The sequence below is a fragment of the Suricata suricatta genome, chromosome X, assembly GCF_006229205.1.
Source record: "Suricata suricatta isolate VVHF042 chromosome X, meerkat_22Aug2017_6uvM2_HiC, whole genome shotgun sequence".
Taxonomy (NCBI): Eukaryota; Metazoa; Chordata; class Mammalia; order Carnivora; family Herpestidae; genus Suricata; species Suricata suricatta.
This window is the reverse complement of record NC_043717.1, coordinates 40,063,767-40,073,369: the sequence shown is the minus strand read 5'-3', so window position 1 is coordinate 40,073,369 and position 9,603 is coordinate 40,063,767. Positions and strand designations below refer to the sequence as shown.

Sequence of the window (9,603 nt, the reverse complement as noted above, 5' to 3'; positions counted from 1 at the left end):
GGGTCATGCAGAGCTCGCTATTGCCTAGCAATAGCGTGATGTTTCTGCCCAGGGATGCGATTAGAGATTCAGTGCCCCACACTAGGGGGCAGGTCAGTAGGCACTCTCTGCCTAGCACATTTCAAAATCCCAGAGTCTTAGAAGGAAAGCAGAAGATCAGCACAAACCACGCTGTTTGCACAGTCTGGGCACAGTGAACTGTTCTTATCAGTTAAGGAATAGCTGGACCAGTCCCCAAATCCAAGGACTCAGCCAAGTGGAACCTCACAAGCAGGCCTTTTCAAAAGACAGCAGTCTCAGGCCTGCTTTGTCAGCCCCTTTCTGGATAATACATCCTTTGGCCCTTGGCCAAGCAAGTTTACAGCAAAATTATCAGTAGGACTGGGGTGCCTGGGTGGCTCAGGTGGTTCAACGTCCGACTTCAGCTCAGGTCACCATCTCACCGTTGGTGGGTTTGAGCCCCACATTGAGCTCTGTGCTGACAGCTCAGAGCCTGAAGCTGTCTCCTTCTCTCTGCCCCTCCCCCATTCACATTATCTCTCAAAAATAAATAAATACTTAAAAAATTAATTTATCAGCCAATGACCATTTAAAAAATTTGAATGTCTTTGTAAGAACTTTTCATGTATTAAAGATATTGATGCTTTGGCTTTTATTTCTGTACATTTTCTCAGTTATTTCCGTTTTATTTTTTTGTGTTATAAATTTTATGATAAAACAGTTTTGTTCTTGAGAAAGAAAAAGAGTAGATTTTTCTAAAGGTTTTATTTACTTTATCTATCATCTATCTATCTATCTATCTATCTATCATCTATCATCTATTTAAGAGAGAGAGAGCAAGATGAGCAGAGAGGCAAAGGGAGAGAGAGAGAATCTCTAGCAGGCTCCGTGCTCAGGGCTGAGCAAGCCTTGGGGCTCAGTCTCAGGACCCTGGGATCATGATCTGCACTGAAATAAAGAGTCAGACGCTCAACCAACCGAGGCACCCAGGTGCCCCTAAGATTTTATTTTTAAGTAATTTCTACACCCAATGTGGGGCTCAGACTCACAGCCCCACTGTCCAGAGTCGCATACTCTACTGACTGAGCCAGCCAGGCGTTCCCTGAGTAGATGGTACTTTGATCTTGAACCCCTCATAGATCTTCATGTTGGGCGACCTTAAGGATGGGTGGAGCACCCCAGGCTGATCCCAAGGCCCTTCTTGTCCCTCTCACTCCCCCTCCCTCACCCCACCATCCACTGCCTCCCACTGGCCATGACTGACAGAGGAGTGACTCCACCCGTCCTGGGAATGATGCTGGGGCCCCTCACCATGGCATTCCTTATCAAGTTGGTAAACCGAGTGTCCCCTGGGCCCTCCCACGGGACATTGTCAGCCAGTATGTTTTTACGGGGATTTCCTGGATCCACATCATACATCCATTCCAGCAGGCCCTTGTCTTTGACCCTTCTTCCCCCAGAGGCTCCGGTAGCCCACATATTTCTACTCCATTTTGCTTGATGCTTTCTCCAAGCTTTAGAGGTAGCACTGAAACTTCAAGAGAGCAAATATCAAAAGAACACCCTGAAAAGGTTAAGAAGAACAAACAGATTAAATTCGTAAGAATAATGATCAAAGTGGTATATCATCTGTCATTTAGTTGGATGCAGAAGATAAGAGCTGTTTTTCCTTTGGTGTATATAGTCCTTAGAACAGTGCCCGGTGCATAGTAGACTCCATCAGCACTGGTTACATGACTGATTGAAGAAGTTTCTTTAAAAATAGCTTGAGGGGCACCTGGATGGTTATGTCAGTTAAGGGCCCAACTCTTGATTTTCGGCTCAGGTCATGATCTCAAAAGTTCATGGGATACAGCCCCTCGTAGGGCTCTGTGCTGACAGCGCAGAGCCTGCTTGGAATTCTCTCTCTGTCTCTCTCCCACTGAAGCATGCTCTATCTTTCTCTCTCTCTCTCTCTCTCAAAATAAATAAACACTAAAACAAAAACAAAAATAGCTTTAAACCTAGGTCTATATCACTTCCCAGTTAACCTTCAAGAGTGAGGACAAAATATAGTTATGAGCAGACAAATACAGATTCAATAATCAATGCCCAGAGACTTTAGGTGAAAAATGTTCCAAGCATGTACTTCAGCTGACAGAAAAGTAACAGAAGGAAGTAGTGGCATGCAAGGGTAAAAAGTGATCAAAGCAATTGGTATAGAATGGTAGCATATATAAATAAATATTAACTATCAAATAAGATAACAGTATGTTTATTAAACTTTTGATAACTTTTGATGACAAGCTAGGGGCGCTTGGTAGCTCAGTCAGTTAAGTGTTGGATTCTTGATTTCAGCTCAGGTGAAGATCTTGCAGTTCATGGGATCGAGCCCCGAGTCCATGCTTAGCACGGAACCCGCTTTGGATCCTCTCTCCCCCTCTCTCTGCCCCTCCCCATTTGAGTGCGCTCTCTCAAAAATAAATAAACATTTAAAAACAATTTTAAAAATTGAAAAGCCATTTTTAATGACAAACTAGATATTAAATTACTGAAAATATTAACATGAGAGATGGGAGGTACAGTGTCCTGTAATGCCGATGAATCTGTTCTTTCTTTTTTTTAATTTTTTAAATTTATTTTTGAAAGAAAGAGAGCGTGATCAGGAGGGTCAGAGAGAGAGGGAGACACAGAATCTGAAGACAAGCTCCAGGCTCTGAGCTAGCTGTCAGCACAGAGCCTGACGCAGGGCTAGAACCGCTCAGGGCATGAACCCTGAGATCATGACCTGAGCTGAAGCTGGATGCTAAATCAACTGAGCCACCCAGCCCCCCACTCCCCAGGAATGAGTCTGTTCTTGTAAACTAAAGTGCTATGTCAGGCTTTTAAAAAACGGGCAAGGGGTATCTGGATGGCACAGGTGGTTGAGTGTCCAACTCTTGATTTCAGTTTAGGTCATGATCCCAGGTTCATGGGATCCAGCCCAGAGTGTGGCTCTGTGCTGAGCATGGAGCCTACTTGAGATTCTCTCTCCTCTTCCTCTCTCTCTCTCTCTCTCTCTCTCTCTCTCTCTCTCTCTCTCTCTCCCCTTCTCCCCAGTTCACTCATTCTCTCTCTAAAATAAATAAATAAATTTAAAAATAAATAAATGAAAATTAAACGCAAACAATAGAGGCGTTTGGCTGGTTCATTTGGTGGAGCGTGTGACTCTTGATCTCAGGGTCATGAGTTGGAGCCCTACGTTGGGTGTGGAGATTACTTATTTACAAATAAATAAACAGATTGAAAAAATAAAGCAGGCAATAAAAAAGAGAGTAACAGACTCAAGTACAGAGAACAAATTGGTGATGGGGATCGAGAGGAACAAACTTCCAGTTCTAAAATAAATAAGTCAAGGAGATGAAAAGTACAGTACAGGGAATCTAGTCAGAAATGTTGTAAAGGTGCCTGGCTGGCTCAGTCAGTGGAGTGTGTGACTCTTGATCTTGGGGTGGGGAGTTCAAGCCCCATGTTGGATGCAGAGATTACTTAAACAAATGTATAAAAACTAAAAAATATATATAGTAATAATTTGTGTGTTGATGCATGGTGATTATACTTACTTTGGTGAGAATTTCATGGTGTATATCGTTGGATCACTATGTCATAAACTTTAAGCTAATTTGTCAATTATATTTCAATTACAAAGAAAAAAGAGGGTGCCTGGCTGACCCAGTCTGAAGAGTATGTGACTCTTGAGGTTGGGGTCATGAGTTCAAGCCCCACGTTGGGTGTAGAGATCACTGTTTTAAAAAAGCAGACAATAACTTATTAACTTTAGTTATTGGTAGGAAAATGTAGGTTTCACTTTGTTAAGAATTCTATTTAAGATTAAGGGGCACCTGGGTGCTTCAGTCTGTCAAGCGTCCAACTCTTTATTTCGGCTCAGGTCATAATCTCCCAGTTCATGAATTTGAGCACTGCACTGGGCTCTGCAATGACAGTGCGTATCCTGTTTGGGATTCTCTGCTCCCTATCTCTCTGCCCCTCACCTGCTTGCTCATGCTCTCTCTTCTCTCCAAAAAATAAATACACTTGATCTTAGCCAAAAGGCCGAGAAGCGATTCTCTCAAATATAAATAAATAAACATTTTTTAAGGTATCTATTTATTAGTGATTGTTTTTATTTGTAGCTCTTTGGGTAGTGTTTTTTAAATTAATTAATTAATTAATTAATTAATTAAATTTTAAATTTATATCCAAGTTAGTCAGCATATAGTGCAACAATGATTTCAGGAGTAGATTCCTTAATTTCCCTTACCCGTTTAATCCATTCCCCCTCCCACAACCCCTCCAGCAACCCTCTGTTTGTTCTTTATATTTAAGAGTCTTTTGTATTTTATCTCTTTCCCTGTTTTTATATTATTTTTGCTTCCCTTCCCTTATGTTCATCTGTATTGTATCTTAAATTCCTCATACGAGTGAAGTCATATATTTGCCTTTCTCTAATTTCGCTTAGCATTATACCCTCTAGTTCCATCCATGTGGTTGCAAATGACAAGATTTCATTCTTTTTGATCGCCAGTAATACTCCATCGTATATATATACCACATCTTCTTTATCCAGTCATCCATTGAGGGACATTTGGGCTCTTTCCATACTTTGGCTGTTGCCGACAGTGCTGCTATAAACACTGGGGTGCACATGCCCCTTCAGAACAGCGCACCTGCATCCCTTGGATAAATACCTAGTAGTGCAATTGCTGGGTCATAGGGTAGTTCTATTTTTAATTTTTTGAGGATCCTCCACACTGTTTTCCAGAGTGCCTGCACCAGTTTGCATTTCCAAATAAATAAATAAGTAAACTTTAAAAAAAGTTTAATGGGAATACAAAATATAACTTACAAGCCATTGAGAAAAAAAAACAGGAAATAAAAACCCCTAAATCAATCCAGGAAGTGAAACAAATGTACATATAGATTACTAGTTTGTTGTAAAAATATTTATATCTATATATGGGTAGCTTAAAAATAGGGGGTTATACTACTAGTTAAATTAAATCATCCTGGTAATTAAGGTAAAATGTCATTAGGTCTGAAGAATAGGATTAGCCTGTTTAGGCCTTTATTTTTTGGATAATTTTGGGAATACAAAGTTGTCAGTAATGATCATAACATGATGGAGAAATATATAAAACTCTGTAGAAGATAATTCCACTTGTATGTGAAATATAAATATTATAAAAGCCTAAAATGAAATGCATCTATAAATTTTATTTATTTATTTTTAAAATATTTTATTTATTTATTTTAAATGATTTTTTTGCTGGGGCACCTGGGTGGCTCAGTCAGTTAAAATGTCTGACTCTTGATTTCAGGTCAGGTCATGATCTCTTGGTTTGTGGGTTTGAGTCCTGCGTCGGGCTCCAAGCTGGAAGTGTGGGGCCTGCTTGGGATTCGCTCTCTCTCCTTCTCTCTCTGCTCCTTCCCTGCTTACTCTCTCTCAAAATAAATAAACTTAAATGGTTTGTTTTGTTTTGTTTTGTATTTTGCAAAAGCAAAGGGCGTTTATTCAGGCTTAAGTTCAAACTCTCAGACCTCACCAACGCAGTGGATCTGTGCTGAGAGCTGTGTTTTTGTTTTAAACGTTTATTTATTTTTGCAAGAGAGCATGAACCAGCAGGGGAGGGGCAGAGAGAGAGGGAGACAGAGTAACCGGATGCAGGCTCTGCACTGACAGCAAAGAGGCCCATGTAGGGCTTGAACTGACAAACTGCGAGATTAGGACCTGAGTGGGTCTTGAAATCAGGAGCCACAAGATCATGACCTGAGCTGAAGTCAGATGCTTAACTGACTGAGCCGCCCAGGTGCCCCTTAAAGATTTTATTTTTAAGTATTCTCTACCCGCAACATGTAGCTTGAACTCACAGCTCTGAGATCAACAGTCATCTGCTCTACTGACTCAACCAGCCAGGTGCCCCTGCACCTAAAAATTTTAAATGTATATATTTTTTATGAGGGATAAAAGGTATACAATTTGCTTATTTATCATCTCTAACTTTTCTAAACTTTGCAAATGAATGTGTTCAATTTCCAATAAGAATAAATACTTTTTTTAACTTATAAAAAATAAAGAGGGGCCCCTGGGTGGCTCAGTCGGTTAGGCCTCCGACTTCGGCTCAGGTCATGATCTCGTGTTCGTGGGTTCGAGCCCTGCGTCGGGCTCTATACTGATAAGCTCAGAGCCTAGAGCCTGCTTCCTCTGTGTCTCCCTCTCTCTGCCCCTCCCCCTCTCATGCTCAGTCTCTCTCTGTATCAAAATAAATAAAACATTAAAAATTTTTAAAAAATAAAATAAAGAAAGAAATAGCAGGTACTTTGAGAATGGCTATAAGGGACATTTTATAATTTTATGAGGGAAAATGATGAATTGAGTGCATGAACATTGTATGTGACATGGTCTTAATTGTATAAAAGAAAAATGTTCAATGTATTGCCATTTATAAACACGCTTACATATATATACTTAAATGAGCCCTGGGCATTTTGTGTCCATGCCCATATGTATTAGATATAACTGAATTATTGTATGTAAATAGAGTTTGAAATTCTGCAAATCAGGCAAATGATACTGAATATATTTCTGGAAAGTTGAGATTTGAAATATTTACCTTATATGTATGTGTTTGATTGTTTCACTATGATCATTACATTTTTATTTTAAAATTATGTAATATGCCTTCACTAATTATTGTCAGTAGAAAACTGCATATTATGTAACAGTATAAACAGAAGTGAAAAAGTACAATCCAAAATGATATATGTACAAAAAGAGATAAGGGGGATTAAGAAAGACAAACTTTCAGGGTCACCTGGGTGGCTCAGTCAGTTAAGTTTCCAATTTCAGCTCAGGTCATGCTCCGTGGGTCTGTGAGCCTGAGCCCTGCATCCGGCTCTCTGCTGTCGCCTCTGAGCCAGCTTTGGGTCCTCTGTCCCTCGTCCTCCTGCACGCACACGTGCTCTTTCTCTCTCTCAAAGATAAATACTATAAAAAAGAGGTACAAACTTCCAGGTGACTATGTTGTATACCTGAAACTAATATAATACTGTATGTTAATTATATTTCAATAATAAATTTTAAAATAATGTGTTCGAGTAAATCCAGTTTTATAAAGACATAATTATGTAAATATAAACATGGAAATGTAGAGATACATAAACATATGAAGTCTGTATGAACATGTAAAGAAATGAGAAATTCCTAGGATGTTGGGTTTATATTTGCCATTCTAGCTCTACAGTATAGTTCCTTTTCTGAAAAGCCTCCAAGTAGCATGGACTTTTGTTTTTCTTCAAGTAAGCTCTATCCCCATCATGAGGCTTGAACTCAGGACGCCGAGATCAGAGATCGAGTGTCACGAGCTTCCCACTGAGCCAGGCAGGTGCTCTGGACCGGGGTGGGGGAAGGGTGGGGGTGGATTTTTCTATTAACATTAAAAATTCTTTCTGAAATGAAAGTAAAACAAATGGCAAGCAACAGAAGGCTATCTAAATGGCACGAGAGAGGTTTCCTGCTCTAGTATCACTGATAAAACCACAAGACAAAACTGTTTCTCCCCTTTGCACACCTGTCCTCGGAGTATGGTGCGCAGTGATAAACTGATCCCGACCATCTGACCGGTCCTCCAAAGACGTGCCCCAAATAGCTACTTCCCACTGAACACACGTGAACTAGGTGCACTGATTCTCGGAATCCACTGGAGGGCTTGCTTAAGCAAGGGTTGCTGGGACGCGTCCCCAGTTACCAGACAGTGGGTCTGGGTTGGGGTCTGAGAATTTGCATTTCTAATAAGTTCTCAGTGATGCAGATGCTGCTGATCCACGGGGCACATTTTGAGACTTGCCCCCCAGGCCTGGAGTCTGGATCCAAACCCGGAGCCAGACACCTGGAGCCCGGAAGGTGTGTGAGCCCCCGCTGGGGAAGAAATTCTTTCCTCCAGGCCTTTAGCGTGCAGCACTTCTTGACCACAGGGGTAAGCTGCGGGGATCTAAGGCGGAGGTGGGCTTACAATGCCTAGGACAAGTAGAAATGGAATTCTACAAATGATGTCTGATGAGAGATTGCTGTTCAGACCTCTGATTTCAGAGTCAAAGAAAACAGGCAAAGTGCCACAGCAGCGAACAGGTTTTCTACAAACCTAGCAGCTGCACAACTTCCTTTCTGGAGGTTTTCTGGCGTTTTTTTTCAGACCCGAAGGGCGGGAGAGGAGACCGGGCGTCGATGGGGGTGGTGTGAGGGTTGGCGGGCGTCTTGGCATTTCTGGAGCAACACTGTCACCAAGAGGAAACTCTGACAAAGCTTCAAGCCATGTGGTCAAACTGGATGAGCCTGCAAATACCAGAAAGAAAAGAATGCTTTGTTAGAGCAGAAAATCAGGACCTTCTGAGAAAGGATCCTGAAGCCAAGTTAAACATGATCCCACTGATTGTAGAGGGGACGATTTGAGCGTCCCAAGGATGACAATTGCAATGGACTGAAACACATGAAATATGAACATGTTTAAAATCCACAGGTTGGGGCGCCTGGCTGGCTCAGTCCTTAGAGCGAGTGAGTTTTGCTCTCAGGGTTGTTAGTTCGAGCCTTGCTTTGGGTGTAGAGATTATTATAAAATAAAATCTCAAAAAATAAGATCCACAAGTTAGACTCTTAATTAACTATGGAGAACGAACTAATGGCTACCACAGAGGAGTTGGGTGGATAAGGGGATGGCTGAAATAGGTGAAGGGGATTGAGTACGTTTATCTTGATGAGCACCCAGAAATATATAGAATTGTTGAATCACCATATTGAACACTTGAAACTAATAGAACACTGTTTGTTAACTATATTGGAATTAAAATTTAAAAAAATTAAATGAAATCCACCAGTTCCTGAATAAATAATAATAGCTCATTAAATTAAAGTAGCTCACTGTTTACCTTGAGAGGATGTTAGGGGAAACAACTCTTTATATTGAAAACTGGTAAATACAGGGAAAGAATTGAGCTATTAATCTGTTTTTCCTATACAACCCAGCGTCCACCAGAGGGAAGTTCTCTTGGGCTAATAAATGAAGAAGGAACAAGGGAATCGGGACGTTTCATTTTGCCACCCCTTGAGATTAAATGGATAGAGGCACTGCTCATCAATGATTGATGAGATTGCAAAAAGCGATAACCAACAGTTAGGTGCCTAATTATTGAGGCATGTGGCATCCTTATGAAGCTGTCCTGAATAAACACACACACACACACACACACACACACACACACACACACACACACAAAATGAGGGCAATGTGAAGACTGTGTATTTGATGATATTTACAAATTATTATTTTTTTTAGATGAGAAAATGGTATTGAGGTTAGAGTTTATAAAGAGTCCTTACCTTTCAAAAATACATACTGACATATTCTATGTGAAATAATATGATGTCTGGAATTTGGTTCAAAATAATCTAATCAAGAGACTATAGACGCTGGCGAGGATGTGGAGAGACGGGCACCCTCCTACACTGTTGGTGGGAATGTAAACTGGTGCAGCCGCTCTGGAAAACAGTGTGGAGGTTCCTCAAAAAACTATCAGTTGAACTCCCCTATGACC

The 9,603-nt window shown here is 40.9% G+C and overlaps 1 long non-coding RNA gene across 1 annotated transcript in view; it reads right to left on the bottom strand.

Moving 5' to 3' along the window:
- Positions 1-6,968: 6,968 nt before the first annotated feature.
- The window catches only part of LOC115284023, a 5,061-nt gene continuing 2,426 nt past the window's right edge, over positions 6,969-9,603 (bottom strand). The window contains exons 2-3 of the long non-coding RNA XR_003905106.1: positions 8,157-8,347; positions 6,969-7,003 (exon numbers count right to left, since the gene is read on the bottom strand). This is a non-coding gene — a long non-coding RNA (uncharacterized LOC115284023). The remainder of the gene's footprint in view (positions 7,004-8,156; positions 8,348-9,603) is intronic.